The sequence below is a fragment of the Melitaea cinxia genome, chromosome 10 (genome assembly GCF_905220565.1).
Source record: "Melitaea cinxia chromosome 10, ilMelCinx1.1, whole genome shotgun sequence".
Classification (NCBI taxonomy): domain Eukaryota; kingdom Metazoa; phylum Arthropoda; class Insecta; order Lepidoptera; family Nymphalidae; genus Melitaea; species Melitaea cinxia.
The window spans coordinates 8,255,066-8,275,702 of record NC_059403.1 but is presented as its reverse complement, the minus strand read 5'-3'; positions in this window follow the sequence as shown (position 1 = coordinate 8,275,702).

Here is a 20,637-nt window from a genome sequence, read left to right as displayed (position 1 = left end):
GCTAGAATGTGGAAACAAGCTAGCAAGCTCGATTATAAGCGAGTTTTAGGGTTTCATAGTGGTGAGCGAGTAGTACTTTTATCATATGTTTTGTCGATTAAAGACAAACTACGAGCAGTGAAACGATTCCTCGCCAGCCAGCAGTGTGAATGTCCAACGATAAACTAGTTGAAACATCTCTTTTATTTACATGGAGTGTATAACTATTGGAATTTCCATGAGCAAGAAAATAGTAAGTAATTTCCTCACCGTCTGCGGGCCAACTGCCTATTTTAACGACGAATTAAACGATTCTTCTATCGCACATTAAGTCGATAATTTGTAGACAATTGACGTGCCCCACGGTTTTATTTTAGTCTAGTCTATGCATATGTTTATAATTCCCACGACTGTATCTATTTTATTATTTTTTGGTTTTTAGTACATTTATCTTAAACATTGCAATGTATGTTTAACATAAAACCGTTTAACTTAAAAAGTTTTTTTACCTATTTTTATTTTCTAGTTTTTAGTTTTTATTTCGCATTCTGTTTCATTCATTTAGTGCTTCATTATTGCAAGGCCCATCTTAAATATTGAGGTTGTATAGTGCACTGTATTCTTCTTGTCAAGCCCTTTTATTTGATACCCATATTGGTGGGATTGATAAAAAATTGTTATCAGACATTTGGTAGCGGCGGCCAGCTTAGATTTCAATTTTGCATAGTAAATTGTATTCTACTTGTTGAGACCTTTCATTTGATACCCATGTTGATGGGATTGATAAAACCTAAGTTATCCGCCATTTTGTAGAGGCCGCCATCTTGGATTTTAATTTTATATAGTACATTGATTATACTGGTTGAGCACTTTCATTTGATACCCATATTGATAGGATCGATAAAACCTACGTTATCCGCCATTTTGTAGCGGCCGCCATCTTGTATTTCAATTTTTTATAGTATATTGTATTCTGCTTGTTGAGCCCTTTCATTTGATACCCATATTGATGGGATTGATAAAACCTACGTTATCCGCCATTTTGTAGCGGCCGCCATCTTGGATTTCAATTTTTTATAGTATATTGTATTCTGCTTGTTGAGCCCTTTCATTTGATACCCATATTGATGGGATTAATAAAACATGAATTATCCGCCATTTTGTAGCGGCGGCCATCTTGAATTTATAATGATAATGAATAAACATAATTGTATTGTCACCAAAATCCAAAGTGTATACAAAATTTCAGATTAATCGGTTTACAGGAAGAGGGTGAAATTTGAATTACTAAATTTGACCCAAGAATAAATAATAAATAAAAAATAAAACAAACGGGGTGAGCTAAATAAAACCGTTTAAAAAGTATCCTAAGATACTCCTTAGTACATCAGGTATCATCGGTATCAAGCGATCATTTTAATATTACAAACAGTCACTCCAATTTTTTTTTTATTTGTATAGATTATTAACCAATACAAATAAAGAAAATTGACTATCCAATCTTAGATTGCAAAATTACATAAAAATGCGAAATAGTTAACCCTGTGCCTGAATATTTAGCTTAAGATTTTTTTTCCTATCAAGAACTATTGACCTAGTATTGGGCGACGATATTTTTGAAACAAAGTTTCATAATTATGCGATACACATTCAACGTTAGAAGATATTATTATCATTTTCAAATAAAATTTTATTTGAGGGAATAGTAATAGAGTTACAAAAAAAATTATTCAAAATTAACTGAATATCCCTGTGTAAGTTCAAATCGTTATACATATTAAAGTAAAATTAAATAAGTAACTCTAAAATAAAGAGGCACGTGTAAAAGACAAAATGACCACATTTTAAAACAGGTACATAAAGACGTAATTTAAACCTTTAAATGAATTTTAGTACTTTGTAACTCGTCAACCATTAACATGTTAATAGCTTTTTTCTCTCTTCTGTACTCACAGGACATAAAATATACATAACCATGTTTTTATTAAAGGCCTCACGTTGATAAATAAAAGAAGCAAATTATCAATAAAAGGCCCACAATCCCACAAAGGAATGACCTATTTGAATAATACACTAGAATTGTACTTACCTAATAAATATCACATAACCTTATCATATAAAACCTAAAAATTTCATTTAAATTACTTTCCATCGACAATTTTTAAACTTAGATAAGCTTGTCTAAACTTGAACGAACAAATGAACTAACAAAATTGTTTTTTCCAACATGTTGTCAAATCCTTCGATTAAAAAGCTTTTGATAGTTGGCCTGATATCCGTGCCAACTGCATTCTAAAATTGAAGAACGGAAATATTCTGCCATTGTAATGATACAACAGATACACATATTTCAAGCATTTCAATACATGTACTGATAAAAGAAAAGAAATGCATTGTTTTTAGATTTTACGCTGCTGTTTCTAAAAGACGTACAGTTCTGACTTGTGTTTATATAAAAACCATTAAGAGATAGTTTCACAAATACTCGAGCATAACTGAGTTTATATTCACTAAACTTATTCGAAATAGGCGTGACCCGGAAATTGTAACTTCATGTTACGTTTTAATTACACTATTATTATTTTAGTTTTATAAATTACAACTGACAAATAATAACTTTACATTTCCATCATCTTTACATGATAACCGGTTAAAGTATGCTTCATTTTTTTTTTCATTTTCCGCGCAATTTTCTTAATTTTTTCTTTCATAAGAACCTTCTCCTGACAATAACAAACACAAAAAAAAGAATGAGCGAAATCTATTCAGTCGTTCGTATGATAAAATATTTTATTTAACGGACCTAAACAAAACACTGTTTATAATGAGAAAGAGGGGGACTCATTATCCCCTATATTATTTCAGCCTGAATATTTTCATTAACGTCCAAAAACCATAACAACTTTATTTAAATAATACCATGTTCTACTGTTGTTTCAGTTCATATCAATATATCAACCAATTCAAATGTATAATTTTAGTACCAATTTATTTCACCCTCCACCCTAATTCGAGACGAAAATCTTGCGGTAAGAAAGTGATGAAAAAGGGAATAATTTCGCTTTCGTATTAAATTTTTATTCATTCAAAGCCTCTATTTCATTTGTAGCTAATATCGCTCGTCAAATGTAAATATCCATTTGATGTTTTTTAATTTCGAATGGTTCTTTCCTTTAAAGTACCTACATATTTTTTTATTATATGTTTACTTCTTATTTCAATGAAATAAGTTATTATATGAAATACATAGTGATATAGAGACGAACGTTAATTTCGAAATCCTACAATATTATATAATACTTTTTTTATTATATATAACTAAGTTGGCAAACAAGCGTACGGCTCACCTGATGGTACGCGACTACCGTAGCCTATAGACGCTTCCAACACCAGAAGTATTCTAAGCGCGTTGCTGACTAGGGTAGGCCCTAATCCCCCTAAGAGCTCTACTCACTTTAATGCTCACCACAGGAACACAGCATCCTCCTCCAGATTTTGATCAGAATATTTCCTGCCTGGATTGAGGGTACCTCTGTGGTCGGTATAACATTAGGTCCGTAAAACTTCAACTTTAAAAAATAATATAGACGATTGATTAAGGCAAATAGTGCATCCGAACACGTGTCTAGATCTATTTCGCGAGTGTGAGTGTTATTTTAAGCTAAAGTGTTCAAAAACTATCCCAAAACATTAACACCCTTACACAGACTAAGCTTTCCGTAACGTTTTATTGGAGTGCAAAAACTGAATAAACTGTGATTTTAGTGAAAAATAGACCTAAATACATAATAAGCCATTAAAGTGGAACATAATATCTTTTAATACAAAAAAACTATAACTATAATAAATTATTAATATAAGGTTTATAAAAGTATAAAAATAGCTTGTGAGGGTGGACTTAAAATAATTTGTCAACGTAATTTAAAGAAGTACCTAGTTTACGAGTCAACAAGGATTGTTTTATACGCATAATTCACAACGATCTGTAAGTCGTATGTGGCCTAATATAATACAACAACAAGAAAGAATAAATATCGTTGACGAGCCCAGTTCAAACCTCGCATGAAGTGAAGTGATAAAAAGAAATATTTATATTATTTTGTTTTCTGTTTGAGAAACTTTGTTTACTAAAATAAATATCGATTATTGTAAATAATCCAATCCAAGATGGAAGAAATAAAAAAGATTTTAGAAAACATGCAACAAGACATACGACAACAAAAAGCCGAAATGTTAGAAATGAAAGAAGACTTGATAAATACAATCAATAAGAATATTAATGAGAAATTTAAACAATTACAAGAAAAAAATGAAGTTATTGAGGGAAAAATTCAGGAACTGGGTGTCATAACAAATAATTTTGAGAAACATATCAGACGAAAGAACTTGGTCATGTTCGGAGTGGAAGAAGATGAAAAATCCTATTATGAATTAGAGGATAGAATAATTAAGATAATAAATACATACTTCGACGTTCAGTACACCAGCAACGACATAGAAGATGTTAGAAGAGCAGGGAAAAAAGGCAATAAGGTTAGACCCGTCATAATATCATTTAGTACAATGGGCCTAAAATTAAAAATTCTGAAAAACGGAAAATGTTTACGCAACACAAATTATTATATAAAAGAGGACTTTACACTGGAGGTCAGAAACAAGCGCAAAGAGTTACGAACCCAACTAAAAATAGAAAGAGACTTGGGTAAAACAGCATTTATTAAATATGATAAACTGATTGTACTGGACAACATTAAAGGCACCTCTCACCAATATACAAATAAGAGAACCCTATCTGAATCTCCAGAACTTCCTACTATCAACCACCAAAGAGGAAAACAAACAAAAAAACAACCACTAAAGAAAAATAAACCTGCCAACATTAAGGATTTATTCATACAAAAATAAAGATTAACTTTCACACCCACAAACAACAACCAAGACCATCGCAACAAAATACAATATAGCCGCCACAGACAAGCCCTCCTCATCTATATCTCCCAGTACGGCCGGTCACCGAGGGAGAGTTTGACCATAACCCTCCAAAGAAATACAGACAAAAACTAGATTGATGTAGCAAAGATGAAAGAATTTTAGCATTTTTTTGGAGGAGGCTTTTACCCGAAGGGGGTCCATACATAATTTATATACATAGAGGATAGTTGCTAAATGAAAAAAAAAATACTAATGAACGGAATGTAAATTTGTAAAAAGCAATCGCAAAATCTATTTACTAAAAAATATAGTATATATTGAAATTTATTGTAAATTTATATAACTGAGTTGTAATTATTTATAATTGATTTGTAAAAGTAGTGATAGTTGGTATGTTATTGTTATTGCTTTGCTTATTAGTTGTACTGGTATCAATGGTTGGTAAAAAATTGCTTTTAATATATATGATTGTATAAAAACAAAAAAAAAACAAAAAAAAAAAACATAAAAACATGAACTGGTTGAATATATTGATTAATTGTATGAGAAATTGTAAAAACCAAATGTCAGTGACAGTATTAATATTTCTATAATATAACTGGTTGTTAAAGTATATAACTGTTTGGTAATTATTTGTGGTTGATGGGTAAAGTATTGATGGTTATGGTGAGGATTAATGTGAATAATGTATAATAATAACAATATATTGTTATTATTATTTGCAAATATGAACTGATTGAATGTATTAATTGGTTACATAAGTAATAATGAAAAATCAAATGTGTCATATATAGCTACAATGATTACCTATGATGTTTTGATATTTTTACTAATTCTTCCAGTACCATTATATTTAAATCTTTTTGTAATTCAGATATGTATGGAATAAATAAAGCTTTATTATTATTATTATTATTATTATTATTTCCTGCTGCGCCCTACCTCAGTTAAATATGTATTTTTTTTACATAAACGATGAAAGGGACTGTATATTATGTATATGTGAATTATTAAAAACAATCAAATAATTTGAAGGAGTCTAATATATTAAATTAATCATTTAGCACGACGAAATGAAATAGATTTCTTAAGTAGGTAGTACCTAACCTAGAACAAAAACATTCAAACATGTAAATAAGTACGTATATATGTAATACATGTTATGTATTATTATTATTATTAATGAAGCAAAAATAAGATTAATTATAACGTCAGTCGTAACAGACGGTAACAAATAGAACACAAAATACCTTCGAAATTCATGATTAGTAATTATTTTCATACTGCTCATAATTTGCGTTGCTTTATTATAATACTAGGGGAACTAAGCAATTTCAATCTTTTAATCAGATGTCTCATATTATTCCACAAAGCTTGAGATGTAACACTAACAGATAAATGAAATTTTAATTACTACACCGCAACTATTAGTCGAACTGTAATATATTACAGAAAATAAAGAAATAAAAAAGTTTAAATCATTGCGTTTAAACAAAATAAAATAAAACACAATAAAATAAAATACGTAATCCCATAACGACATACTCTTCGTGAACATCCAATAAAATGCTTTGGCGTCACAGCATCTGTTTAAACAGAGTCGCATCCAACAATCATGTACAGGGATCACGTCGGGACCCGCTGAAAGGTATAATCCAATCAATTATTACGTCCGTGTCCCAATTCTGCAAAGCGAAATGCAAAAAGATTTGATCGCGAGTAAATTTTTTTACGGTAATACCATTTTGTTTTTGTTTTTTTTTTTACTAGTGCCGCTGTTGTTTTAAAGGATTAAGTAACTTACACTTATTTTATTTATTTATTAATTAATTCCTCTATGCAGAATACATAAATCATTTGCACAAAAAAATGAGCTATGTTATTGGTTTATTTATATTGTTTTGAGAAAAGGCAATTTATAGAAAAACATTTCGATAACGACTCGCTTTTTCACGCCTTTATTAGCTTCAATTGTAATCTATCTACATAAAAAATTGAATGTTGTTAAGCGCATAACTCGAGAATGGCTCGACCAATGCAGCTAATTTTTTTTTGTACGTTCCCTGTGTGGGTCGGGCCTTATATACTTTAAATTTTTTTTTTTTTTTTAGCAGATAGCAGGGCCACTACAAACTGCGCCAACGAGCTATTCAGACTCATAATTGTATCTATAAAATAAAGAAAGCAAACGTGAGAAGACTTATTTAAGTAACTTAAATTTTAATAACATTTTCCACACCAGAACATTATACTACTCAAAAGTAACATTAACTTACACGCTAGTTAAACAATTGTTTAAAAACTGCACGACCGCGAATCTACAAAAGATGTCAAAAGTAATAAAAATACTTATCATATAAATTCCACGTAGTGTCGTATTGTATACCCATTACAACGTACAATGTTATTACAGTCAATCTTCCCAGTATTAATGCAATCAGCATTCCCAAATTTATATTACGTGATCCTTCATATGTAGATTTTTAACATCAGTATAAATACTGACTACTGTATATAAGTACTGACTACTGTGTGTCGAAATGCTAATATTGTGATAACGTCAGCATTGTGGTCGGATTTCAAAGCATCTATAATTAAATTACAAACTCAATACTACATGCCATAGTGCCATGCCAAATTTGTTAGTGTTTCACAGCTGAGGCCTTTTTTATTATTAAAAACTAATATTGGAATTTCTATCCGCCATGTTGCTTTATTGTAGGTCAAAGCGTCGGGTCGGCTTAGGAAAAAGGAAATGTAAAATTAAAACAGTTTAACAAAATATTATTCTAATCCTTTTAAAGGCAGCACAAAAAGGTAATTAACAATGATCATTATTTCTAGAATTTACAGTCACCTATAAAAATATTTTAAAATAAATATAAATTTTGATATAATATATTTGTATAATAATTATATCAATGAAAAGAATCGTTTTATCGAGCATTCTTTTATTATTATAATAACAATAATTATTTTTAACTAATTTCTAAATAAAATACTTTTTCTTTCGTCTGTCAACAGGGAGTTGAAACACAAGGTAAAATTAGGTTGGATAAGAAAAAATATATACTTGTATCAATTTACTTAAAATTTTCTTAGTACTTTTTTATTTTATTTCGTTATTATCGCCTTGTGAAAAACACTTTAAGCTACCTTCTAACTTTTAATAGCCTTCTAAAAGACAAGTTTATTCTCTTGTGAAGACGAAATTTACTTGTTAACCGACTTTCAAAAAATGAGGAGGTTCTCAATTCGATTGTATTTTTTTATGTGTGTCAGAACATCACTGGACCGATTTCTCTCTCCGAATCTTTGATAACGCGTATTTACTTGACTGTTTTTTTTTTTAAATTATACCTCATACCTTTTTACTCGGTGCACCGACTTTGATGTTTCTGTTATAAATCAAAAGCTAATACTTGTCATCTTGTCCCATTTAAATATGATCGAGATATAATGAGTACTTGTTAAGTAATCTTTCATGATGCGTATTTATGAGACAGTGCCTACTTTGTCGCAACGCCATCTATCTGAATTCAGTAAAACTACTTCAGTGAATATCGATCAAAGGAAGTTACGTGGCCACGTCTACTATAACGCAGTAAGCTACTCTAGAATTTGGAAATTTTTAAAAACACTTGGTGTCGGCAAAGTTCACAATCAAAATGCATATTCAAATGATATTGACCTAAATTTACTAAATAATCACTTCTCCTCTTCAGATGCTATTGATAATGCAATCAAGTCCAATACCATTTCTCTTCTTTCTGCCAATGTAACCTCCACATTTTCCCCATTTTCTTTTAGCCAATTAACCGAGGATGATATTAAGAGGAATATTTTAGCCATAAAGTCTGATGCTGTTGGTTCTGATAGCATTAGCCGGAAAATGATTATCCCTGTTATTGATTATGTCACTCCTGTCTTAACATCCATTTTCAATAACTCAGTTGCGACTATGACTTTTCCTTCCCCATGGAAAGATGCCCAAATAATCCCACTTCCAAAAAAAAGAAATCCTTCTTCATACAGTGATTACCGTCCTATTTCCATTGTCCCGTTCCTCTCTAAAGTTTTAGAACCATATACCATCAACTTGAGTGTTTCTTTTGTTCAAACAACCTTCTAAATCGTTTTCAATCCGGCTTTAGAATGGGTCATAGTACGACTACTGCTTTGGTCAAGATTACTGATGACATCAGACAGGCTATGGATTGCCGGAAACTCACGGTTTTGACGTTACTAGACTTTAGTAATGCTTTCAACACGGTAGACTTTGACATTCTGCTGGCGGTTCTTAATTCCCTTAACTTATCTTCATCGGTAATTGGCTGGTTTCATAGCTATTTATACGGTCGCTGTCAGCGGGTTCGAGTTCAGGACTCATTTTCTGATTGGCTGACCGTCAATGCCGGTGTACCTCAAGGAGGCGTTCTATCGCCTCTACTATTTTCAGCTTTTAATAATAAATACTCTTTATTGTACACTACAAAGAAATGTTACAAAAAGGGATACATACGAAGAAAGATGTACAAAGGCGGTCTTATCGCTAAGAGCGATCTCTTCCAGACAACCTTAGGGTATAGGGCAGGGCATATAAAATGAGAAGCGGTAGGGAAGTGTACAAATAGTTGATAAAGAATTGGCATGGAGTTTACAAGCTATATGATATAAAAATAAGTAAATATACTACATATAATACATATATATACACATATAATATATATATATATATATATATACACATAATTATACATTTATATAAACACTACATATACATTACTTCATACATACACCATATATACTACATACACAAATACTACATAATATATTGCGAAGATGATATTTAACAGTTATTTAGGGACAAAAAATGAGCCTTTAGATATTTTTTAAAACAGAATAGAGATTGAGCTTGCCTAATAGAAAGATGAAGATTGTTCCAAAGCTGTACAGCTTTAACAGAGAAGGAGTTTGAATAAAAGGAAGTAGTATGGGAAGGTGTTTTGAGTATAAAGGTTGAAGATGACCTGAGTGAACGCTCATGAGTGTCACAGAGAAACTCGAAGCGATTTTTTAGGTAAAGAGGAGTATCTGGATGGAAAAGCACACAATAAAGCAAAGAGAGGATGTGAGTATTCCTGCGAGAGCGGATAGGCAGCCACTTGAATTGATTACGAAAATCGGATACATGGTCATATTTGCGAAGACCAAATATGAACCGTATGCAGAGATTCTGGAGGCGCTCAAGCTTATTTAGCTGCTCCTCCTTAAGATCTAGGTAACAAATATCAGCATAGTCAAGAATTGGTAGTAGGAGTGACTGTGCTAACGCAATTTTGGTAGACATAGGAAGGAAGTATTCAAGCCAGCGGAGGGATCCGATAGCTGCAAATAACTTGCGACTTAACTCACTTAGTTGATGTGTCCACGAGAGGTGACTGTCAAATATTACACCAAGGTTTTTTACTTTTTTCGCGGGTAGGTGCGAAAAGTGTCAACACATAAATCTATAAGTGCTCTAAATTTATTTAAAGTTTTTAAAGCTATATTCAAAAGTTTCTAAGTTTTTATTTATGTGTAGCTTTTAAGTATCTTGCATACCACCTGCCAGCTGTTGAATTCCTATTGGAACACCTATACATATATTGTAGTGTCAATTCACGTAATTGGTGCGTCAATTTCATCCAGTTTTACCCTAAAATCGACTCCGTACCAGACATGGAAACAGTGAAGGAATCAATTGCTGCTCTCTCAGATTCGGTGAATACCAAATTGAATGATTTCCAGCGAGACTTAGATAAAGTCAGTTCTAACTCCCCACTAACAACAGCGTCATTGGCTGCAGAGTTCATGTCGTTTAAGTCATTTATTTTTTCTGCCTTTAATGCATTACAACGCCAGGTCGAATTACTGGGCGGTGAGATTGACCGCCTAGAGACCAGGAAAAGGCGTAAGATGTTGCTTCTGCATGGAGTGCCTGAGGAAAAAGCTGAAAACACCTCTGCGATAGTTACAGCCCTTGCTGCGGATCATCTTAATCTCGCTAATTTTTCAAGCAGTAGTATCAAGGCTTCTTACCGCCTAGGCCGCTCTTTAGACCAAAAGCCTAGACCAATAGTGGTTAAATTCACCGATACTGCTGTCCGCAATAAGGTTTGGTTCGCAAAAACTAAACTTAAGGGTACAGGATATACGCAATCCGAGTTTTTAACAAGGACTCGCCATCAGGTATTTATGGAGGCGAGGCAACGTTTTGGCATCAGTAACTGCTGGACGCGTGAAGGCTGTATCCACATTGTGACAACGGATGGTGAACGCCATAAGGTGGAGACATTGTCAGACCTTAGGAGTATCTCAAATACTCTGAAATCCCCAATACCTAAGAAAAGTGAAGCCCCCAAGCCTGCTGAACAAAAGCAACTGGCGCTTTCGCGCGCAAAAAGAACCGCTAAACATAAGTAAATTTTATATTCGTTTTTCTTTGTATTCTTTGTGTGATCTTAATTTATTATATTCATTCGTGTTTATTACATGTCGACCGCTACCAACAAGTATTTACCCTGATAGAATATTCTTATGATAACCTCTATTTTTTTTTAATATTATTTTTATATGTATTTATATGTAAGGTAAATTCCACTATTTCATTTTGTACTTACCTGCATTTAAAATATACCTGAACTGTTTGGCATTAGAGTTTAATTTAATCAATTTATTTACAAAAATATTAAAGATATTTACGATTTCAATCAACTGATTGGCATTAGAGTTTAATTTAATCAATTTATTTACTAAAATATTAAAGATATTTACGATTCCAATCATTTTACATTCATTTAGGTATATTCATGTAAATATTTGTGACAGATTCTGACAATATGTTATAATGTGTATTTGACATTGATGTGACAGTTCCATAGAGAAATTGGTTTTATTAATAATGTAACTTTCCGTATTTCTTCTCTCTACCACTTGTATGCAGACGATCTACAGATTTATGCACATTCTAAGTTAGATGATATTAATCATACAATTAACTCAATTAACTCCGACTTAAGTGAAATTGTTAATTGGAGTAACTCATTTGGTCTAAAAGTAAATCCTGTGAAAAGTCAAGCTATTATTATTGGCAGCCACCATTTGATTCGTCGTTTGGATCACTCTCTTTTGCCATCAGTTATATTTAACAACAATGTTATTCCTTATAGTTCAGAAGTAAAAAATCTAGGTATTATTTTTGACCAAAATTTGACCTGGAATTCACAGATTATGGAAATTAGTCGTAAAATGTTTACTGCTATTAGTTCCATTCGTAGGTTACGAAATCTTTTGCCAATTCCCACCAAGATTGCGTTGGCACAATCTATCCTTCTTCCTATTCTCGACTATGCCGACACCTGTTACCTCGACCTCAGGGAAAATCAATTAAATAAACTCGAGCGTATTCAAAATCTTTCTATTCGCTTCATATTTGGACTTAGGAAATATGATCACATTTCTGAGTTTCGGTGCTCGGTGCTCGGGTAGCTCCCAATTCGACTTCGCCGGAATACTCACATTCTTTCACTTCTCTACTGCGTACTGTTTAATCCAAAGACGCCTCCCTATTTAAAAGAGCGCTTTGAACTACTGTCAAACTGTCACGACCGGTCTCTTCGATCGGATAATAATCTTATTCTTAAAATTCCTTCTCATGCTTCTTCTTTTTATACTAACTCTTTTTCGGTACAAGCTGTTCGGTTGTGGAATGCTTTACCCGTAAATATAAGGCGGGCACAATCACTAGACACTTTTAAAAGTTACTTAAAGAAACACTATTTAAACTTATGAGTCACCTTATAAGTTTATAAATTAATTTACTATAAATATATATTACTGACAATGACTTTAGGCGGTCCTTCCTCTCTTCTGTCGTATGTATATTCGTATTTTCATATTTTTTATATATTATGTTTATATATATATATATACAGGGTTATTTGTAAAACACCAGCATCCTTGTAGGACAAGATAGCTAACATCATAAGTAACAACATTTGTTCTACGACTTTTGATAATTTATTAGATTTTATTTTCATACAAAAAAATATATTAATTTAATTTTCCGTTTGAATGTTATAAACTCTACGCGCATCCCAAATATTAGGTAAACAGTTACTACTTGCGGGTGTGAATGCGAGGGGGGAAGGAAGGGCCGGAGCGGCGCTAGCGCCCTTGAACTTGAACTATTTCGCTAGCCGAAGCAGTCGGCGCGGCGACTTTGATGCGCCCGCGTCATATGATTTTGTGTGCCACTCGTATTTCTTTTACTCGTATTATATCTGTACTAAAGTTATTTTATAACCATGGCGTACCGCTATTCTAATGTCGAATACACGGAAATGGTGAGGATGCTGGCTAGGTGTGATGACAATGTATCGGAAGCCTGTCGGCAATATGCAGCTAGGTATCTGAACTTACCTACACCGAGCCGTGAGACAATGTTACCGGTCGATGGATTGGATATTACACCAATGGACTTTTATTTATGGGGACACATTAAAACAATGTTGTGATCGCGAAATTACGAGCGGTGACATGCTCATTGACAAAATAATTTGTGCGTTCAATCAAATTAAAACTAATTCGGAAGTGTTAGTGCGTGTTAGTGAACAGCTGATTTTTAGGTGTGGTCTGTGTGTATTTATTTTGTAAATATTATTTTATTGTCAATTATTTTTTATATTTGAATTATTGTAAACACGCTAATTCCACTTTTTAAATACGCCTGCATTACACAATGAAAAGTGAATTATACCTAGCTACCAATATTGAATATTAAATTGGTTTAATTAAACTTAGTAAACGTTAAAGAATAATAATTAGCTACGTTAATAATTTTCACATATTTTGGATTTTCAGAATTCAGATAGCTAATCTACATACACATCCGTGTTGCTCTTTGTACATACACATTTACCTAGTCACTGCGACATACATACTGTGATACTGCCTACAAACCCACCAAGCAATTTATATTATTAACTAGAATTATTTTAATAACTAGAATTATCGGGCAGAGTAAGTGTTATTTATTATTATTATTAGCAGTGCAAGCGCGCGCGAGCCTCGCGTCGTCCTTTCGACAATGAATGAATCAATGAAACATAGACTTACAAATGTCAGGACAGTACAATAAAAACTTAAAAAATCATTTTAAATTAATGTATTGAGTTATGTCAAAAGTCGTAGAACAAATGTTGTTGTACATAATATAAGCTATCTTGTCCTGCGAGGATGCTGGTGTTTTACAAGTAACCCTGTATATATATATATGTGTATATATATATATATATGTATATGTGTGTATGAGTGTGTAATATGTATATGTATGTATATTTACGTATTATATGTATATATTATGTATGTACACCTCAATGCCGTCTAATTCTTTTGTCATGTCCTTTTCATGCTTAAGGTTGTCTGGAAGAGATCGCTCTTTTAGCGATAAGACCGCCTTTTGTACATGTCTATATGTTTTTTTTCGGTGTAAAATTATTTTTCTATGATAGTGTACAATAAAGAGTATTTGTATTGTATTGTATTGTAAGCTGTATTATCCACTAGGGTAGCAGTTTATTCTTTATAAATAATTTTTATGATTCTTGTTTTAATCGAAAGCGGATGTTTGTCTTGTGGTCCCATTTATATTAGATCGAGATCTGATGACTATGTACTATTTGAGTAATCTTTGGTAACGCGTAAGTATTTATTTGACTATTTTTTCGTCTACTTACGTTGCATTCCTGGTCGATGTAATTGAAGTCGTTTTTTTTAGTTGGCTTATTACAATTATATTTTTAAGACAAGTTCCTTTAATTTTGACTACACTTCTCAACGGAGTTTTTTGTGTAATAAGCTGACTTTTATAAAGATTAGAACTACACACACAAAAATTATTGTGTAATTCGGGTTGCCACCCGTACTTTATAATAAAGTATTGTACGTTATTTTAGCTAAATGTACTCTATACTTTATGAGAACAATAAAATACACGAAAATACTTTATTATGCATGATTTGATTTCTTTGGGATTTAAAAAAAATAAGTTATTTATTTTAATTTAAATATAGAATGTAAAAATGTTATGCAATTGTTTAGTGGAAATACAAATTTGATACAAGCTGTAAAAAACAAAAAAAAAAATATGTTTTTAAATTTAATAAAAAAGAAAAATAATTTGTACTTTGTGTTGGATACTGTATACTTTTTTTTTTTACCAATAATACCCAGTGTACTTTTATTGAGAAAAAAAAAGGTGGCAACCCTATGTGTAATACAAATTGTGATTCTTTAAACAATACAATTGTTAAATCATACGAACAACAACTCAATTGCAACCTAATAAATATTTATTAAACGGTTTTATTTAGCTCACCCCGTTTGTTTTATTTTTTATTATTCTTGGGTCAAATTTAGTAATTCAAATTTCACCCTCTTCCTGTCAACCGATTAATCTGAAATTTTGTATACAATTTGGATTTTGGTGACAATACAACTAAGTTTATTCATTATCATTATAAATTCAAGATGGCCGCCGCTACAAAATGGCGGATAATATATGTTTTATTAATCCCATCATTATGGGTATCAAATGAAAGGGCTCAACAAGCAGAATACAATATACTATAAAAAATTGAAATCCAAGATGGCGGCCGCTACAAAATGGCGGATAACGTAGGTTTTATCAATCCCATCAATATGGGTATCAAATGAAAGGGCTCAACAAGCAGAATACAATATACTGTAATAAATTGAAATACAAGATGGCGGCCGCTACAAAATGGCGGCTAACGAAGGTTTTATCGATCCCATCAATATGGGTATCAAATGAAAGTGCTCAACCAGTATAATCAATGTACTATATAAAATTAAAATCCAAGATGGCGGCCTCTACAAAATGGCGGATAGCTTAGGTTTTATCAATCCCATCAACATGGGTATCAAATGAAAGGTCTCAACAAGTAGAATACAATTTACTATGCAAAATTGAAATCTAAGCTGGCCGCCGCTACCAAATGTCTGATAACATTTTTTTATCAATCCCACCAATATGGGTATCAAATAAAAGGGCTTGACAAGAAGAATACAGTGCACTATACAACCTCAATATTTAAGATGGGCCTTGCAATAATGAAGCACTAAATGAATTAAACAGAATGCGAAATAAAAACTAAAAACTAGAAAATAAAAATAGGTAAAAAAACTTTTTAAGTTAAACGGTTTTATGTTAAACATACATTGCAATGTTTAAGATAAATGTACTAAAAACCAAAAAATAATAAAATAGATACAGTCGTGGGAATTATAAACATATGCATAGACTAGACTAAAATAAAACCGTGGGGCAAGTCAATTGTCTACAAATTATCGACTTAATGTGCGATAGAAGAATCGTTTAATTCGTCGTTAAAATAGGCAGTTGGCCCGCAGACGGTGAGGAAATTACTTACTATTTTCTTGCTCATGGAAATTCCAATAGTTATACACTCCATGTAAATAAAAGAGATGTTTCAACTAGTTTATCGTTGGACATTCACACTGCTGGCTGGCGAGGAATCGTTTCACTGCTCGTAGTTTGTCTTTAATCGACAAAACATATGATAAAAGTACTACTCGCTCACCACTATGAAACCCTAAAACTCGCTTATAATCGAGCTTGCTAGCTTGTTTCCACATTCTAGCCCTACTTATTACACGTCCATCGTTGTCGGTTGAACAACTGCCTAATTATAGTGTAACATTACAAAACAAACATTTTAATCAACGATTGTAGACAATTGACGTGCCCCACGGTTTTGTTTTAGTCTAGTCTATGCATATGTTTATAATTCCCACGACTGTATCTATTTTATTATTTTTTGGTTTTTAGTACATTTATCGTAAACATTGCAATGTATGTTTAACATAAAACCGTTTAACTTAAAAAGTTTTTTTACCTATTTTTTTTATTAATGTTAAATTACGTTTTAGGATTATACAGGACTGGTTTAATTTATTTTTTAGCGAATGTAAAATATTTAAACACAACTTACTCCGTTTTTTACGTTTTTATTTTTTGTTTTTCTGACAAATACATTGATCATAAAATTATTGTTTATAAGGTCGTTGATAACGGATCTTACATCAAATTATGTAATTGTGGCAATCTTAGAATTGATGCTAAAAGGAACTAAATTTTTTTTTCATACTAGTAATTAACAGAGCTTTTTATTCTTTTTGTTTGTGATTTTTAGTTTGTATATATTGTTTTACATATTCCTATACACTTTTTGACTAGCCCGTTGTTAGCGCCCGCGCTTCGCGGGTAACCCGGTAGGTGGCGCTACTATCAGTATGTAACTCCGAAACTACTGAAACAATTTTAGTCAAATTTTGTAAACATCTATAATTTAGTCCAATTTGAGAGATATGGTAGTTTTTGTCTCAAATGGACCTGGTAGGTGGCGCAACTATCGGTATGTAAGCTATCAAATTTGTTAACTGTTTTCCGGGCAGGACAACGTCTGCCGGGTCCGCTAGTACCGCTATACTTATAAGTGTGCAATAAAGTATAAATAAATAAATAATGCAACAACGTTTTTGAAAATTCTTATGTAAATGAACTGCAATAGGAATGATAGATTTATAGGTAATATGTATAAGAATACCAGTAAAATAAAGCATAAAATATGCCAAGTTATTTATACGCAGTACGATTTATATCCATATAACCTATTGTTATCAATGGTAAGTAATTTATATAATTGTGTTTTTTATCGAACTTTATTTAAGAACTTTTTATAACTAAAGTAGCATCATTAATCACAACTTACCTCAACGCCCCAGTAATCTAATAAGAAGTGTTATGACAATAGCAGTAGTAAAATTATTAAAATTTTCTTAATGTTCCTAAAATTTTTAAATTGAAATGAGTGTTTCTTGAATGAGAATAGATAAATTTAATAAAAAATAAACTTATTGTAACAATAATAATGTTAACAGGTTATAATAATGTCTTTATATTTTTATTTTTATTGTTCTCTAAAAGCAAACTTAAGAAACATATTTACGAATTTCATGGTTAAAGAACTTAAGACAAAGTTTATCATTTAACTAGGTCTTTTATATTATCTCGGCGGTGCATAATTTCCTCTTTTTACCCTATTTATTCTTCGCCTCGGTCGTTAGAATCCGAGCCAGTAAAGTTGTGAGCGGAGTTATCTGCCACCATCATCTTGTTTTGCACTTTGATTTTTTTACATTAAGTATTCACTATCTTTACTCCTATATTTGTTTTTTGTTGGATTACCTCACAAAAAGGCAATATCAAATATATGCATTTATTTATATATGCATTGAGCATTGCATTTGAGCATTAATCTATCATTCATTTAAAATTTAGTACATTCTAGCTCTACCCCCGCGCTTTTTTTGATCATACCAACTCAGAAACCTTTGTGGGCTCATGCACAACACTTTGCTGAAGATCATGACATGATTAAATGCATAGTTTAGGATTCTATAAAGGACGTACAGAGAAATATTCATTTTTATATATACCATAAGTTATTACTATCATAACAGCCTTTAAAATTTAAAAATGTATAATGTGATTTTTAATAAAAAAAAATAGGTCGAAAGGTGACCCTATCAAATAAATACTACAAAGGTTGCCTTATCTCCGAAAAAAGAGCCTAAAGCCTAAAAGAAATAGTTGAAATAGCGACATCTTTGTCTTGAAGTAAAAAACGTTAAACTTTCCGCAAGTTGGTTTTCCACGGCTGAAAACACTCTAGGGATGTAACCGCATAGTCCCAGTAAGAATAATACAAATTTAATATAAATGTTATATAATACTCTGTCTCAATGATAATTTACCAAGTTTTCGTAGTATTTCTAATTCTTTACTGAGATACGAATGAAACAGAAAAGATGCAATAATTTAATACTGTGATCATACGCTTTGATAAAAGAGTTTTAACAAAGGAGTACGCAGTAGATATAATACAATGCAAAGTTAATCAGCAATCGTTATCAAAAAGAGTTTCCAATTATTAATTAACCCATAACAAAGTACGAGGAGTAAACGTATAAAAAAAAGAAAATATATCAGAAAAAAGCAGACCAAAAAGGAGATAAATTATATTTGAAAATTTATTCATAGCTCATTAAAAATGTAATTGGTAGCAAGTCGATTCCTGACGTCTTCCTGACTAAATCACGCATCCCCGCTAAGTACTAAACACTAGTATTTAAAGCTTGTAGCTACGACACTTATTAAATTATTTAGAAGATGAAAGTCTTACCCTCGCAAACCAGTAACGCCTTTATTAGCGGCAAACAACATAGTGTTATATAATATAGTTTAATTTAATTTGAGCTAAGTTGTCGTACTATACTTATATTCTTATATTATTTTAAGTAATATAAGAAAATAAGTATAGTACGACAACTTAAATCGGTAGGCTTAACGGTATCACATATACGTGTTGTAGTTGATTTTCTCTGTCAACCTTCTACGCGACTTTAGCCATTAATTTTTGCTACCGTGTAGATTTCTACATCTTAATTTATCTTCTAAATAAAAATAATACCGTATCCGATTCAACACAATAGAATGTGATGCTAACATTGCTTTGGCTTGGTAATAAAAAGAGAAACAAGTTTAAACAAGCTTTTGTGTATGGGTAAAACAAACTTGCTTTATCGCCACAAGCTAATTCAGTAATTCTTTTATACTGCAGTATTATTATTTTTACGGATTATTTATTACAGAGTTCACTTTTTGATTAAAATCGTTATCTATCGTACATTTTACAGAAAATATTTAATGCAATAACAAAAATTTAGTTATAATCTTGTGTTCATCATTTTAAAGTAGACGACATTGAAACAGCCTCTTTAGATTAGCTTAGTTGGACCAAGAGCTATTCGTATAGGTTCTCTTATTTGATTTATGTATACCCGGTTGCAGCTTAATCCGATATCATACTGCGGATTGGTGGCTTATTTATCTATCAATAATAACAATTGTTATTATTTAAGGTCGCAACAATAGTACACACATTTTTAAAATTAATTTTATCAGTTTTTTTTTTATATTTTTAGGTATGAGTATTTTACTTGAATTACCCCTAAAATATAAAGTCCTTGAAGATTTAATCCTTATCCATTAGGAGACAATCGGTATTCTGGGTATCATTCCGGCTTTAGGTTTTGTAATAAACAAAGTTCATTTTCGTTACATTTAAGAAATTTTGATAATAACTTCATATATCATTTGTGTAGATTTCATATCGTAGTTTACTTATCAGTTTAGTAAAATCGAGATTTAACTTTGGAATGAAAATAAAGAAGTTATATACAGAACTCTAAATACAATCCCTTATTTTGATACTTTAAATGGAGTCTCAAAAGCCTCAAGATCGCGCGTGAGAGTCCTTAGATATTTAAGGTCAAAGGTCAAGGATATCGGTTTTTTTTAATAATTACAGTATCGTACCTACTAACGTATGTTATATTTATATAGTCATATTTTGTCCGCAACATTCAAGAACATTTATAATAGGCTGACACAGTATTCTTTGCATTTATTATATTAGTATGCACAGTAGAACAGATCTTCTTGAGAAAATACAAAATGCATTTAAAGTTAAGTTACACAAACGGAAAAATTTGAGTAGACTTTTCAAATACAAAACG